Here is a 2,124-nt window from a genome sequence, read left to right on the forward strand (position 1 = left end):
CGTGAAAGTGGCCACACTGCCCAAAGTAATTTATAGATTCAATGCTATTCCCATCAAGCAACCATTGACTTTCTTTACAGAACTATGAAAAACTACTTTAAATTTCATGTGGAACCAAAAAAGATCCTGTTTACCCAAGACAATCCTAAGCAAAAATATCTGGATCTTTTTAAGTTTAGTTCAACTTTATATTGTTGTCTATAGACACTTTAAACTAGTTGGAATTTAGGTTGCTAAATAAAATCAGATCGTGATGAAATGTCAATGTGTGACTGCTGACTCCTTTCCAATCTTGCCTCCTGTTCTTGTTCCAGGAACACACCCCCCAAAATCAGTAGAGATACATTGGATAATTCAGTGGATCCCATTTTGCCTGACATGGTGCCTCCAAGTTGTTTTTACAGCTGCAGAGCTGGTCTGTTTACTCACATACATCTCTATTTTGCCATTTTCTGAACCTGGGTATGAATCTACATACATTTGCAGTTTACTTCACTTTACTTACTTCAGATCATATGTTGGAAGGTTCTGAGAAGAACCATTTAGAAATTAAACTAGAAACATAGTGTATTCTCAAAAGTCTAATTTACAACTAGATAGATTTTATTAATCATGATATACTTGGTGGTTACTTATTATGTATAGCTCTTATGTTTACAAAATACTGTGCTTAATCCTACTAGACATACCCTTGACATCAGTGCTTTCAATTTGAAAAACTGTATTTAAGACATGTCAAAGCACCTTAAAACATATTTTTGAGATTTGATGCTAATCTATGATTTTTCTATTATAATATTATACTCATAAAACTGTGCATGAGACAAAGGTAGTGAGACAGAGACAGAAATAGAAAGAACAGAGGCAGAGAGACAATGACAGAAAGACAGAAAGAGAGGGGAGAGGTTGATTTCTTGAGACACTGCCAATTTTCTTTTTTTTTTAAGACAGAGTTTCACTCTTGTCACCCAGGCTAGAGTGCTACAGTGCAATGGCGCAATCTTGGCTCACTGCAACCTCCACTTCCCATGTTCAAGTGACTCTCCTGTCTCAGCCTCCCGAGTAGCTAAAATTACAGGCACCTGCCACCAGGCCCGCTAATTTTTGTTTTTTTTTAGTAGAGATGGGGTTTCACCACGTTGACCAGGCTAGTCTTGATCTCCTGACCTCAGGTGATCTGCCTGCCTTGGCCTCCCAAAGTGCTGGGACTGCCAATATTTTATTTCTTCATCTGTTTAGTGGTGACATGAGTGTTTCTTTTATTTCTATTCTTTTAAAATATATGTGTATTTTATATACTTTTTTCCTTGTATTATATATTTGACGATAAACTGAAATAGTTTAAGATACATATAAAAATGTGCTTGTAAAATTGCCACTTTAAATGTGCATACTAAAAACAAAATGTCCATTCTCTAGGGTACAAAAGTTCAACTTCTAAGAATATATTTTCAGAAAATTGAAGGGGAAGTTAGATAAAGTAAGAAAAAATAACTGCAATATCTAACTCAGAACTGTTATGTGGGTGTCCCAAGAACAATACTGACATATAGATAAATATGTGTTTATAAATGTTCATTTATAAAAGTGTTATCTTTGCATATTGTGTTGACTTTGGCAGCACATTGGGGGCAGGGTTTGACACAAATGCAATTTATAGATATGTTGATATAAAAGAGATATCACATCTTGTTTTCATTGGTTCAATGAGATTTTAATAATTGGTAAATTGGTTAATATGTGACAGATAAGAGTTATTAATACAAAATATGGAAGTGTGTGAAAACCTTAAATATAGTTTTTACTGAAAATTTAGATTACAGAAGAGTGGGTATAGAAAAAGTTGAATTGGTAATATTCAGAATATCTGGGTGAAGTTTGTTTTCACTTCCATTTAAACTTTCCTCTTGAGCAGTACTCTAAAAAGTGTAAAGTCTATATTTTGTTCCTACCTGTGCAGTAATTGATGTACATTTCAAATATGTCAAAATAAGTCATTCATATTTTTGCTATATCTTTAACAAGAATATCTATGGGCACTCTACGGAGCTTGATAAAATAAAGCTCTTATGCATTTAAACTTTTTAAAGTTTTCATTTCAGAATAATGGTATCTATGCCTTAG

Source organism: Nomascus leucogenys, chromosome 4 (genome assembly GCF_006542625.1).
Source record: "Nomascus leucogenys isolate Asia chromosome 4, Asia_NLE_v1, whole genome shotgun sequence".
NCBI classification, from domain to species: Eukaryota; Metazoa; Chordata; class Mammalia; order Primates; family Hylobatidae; genus Nomascus; species Nomascus leucogenys.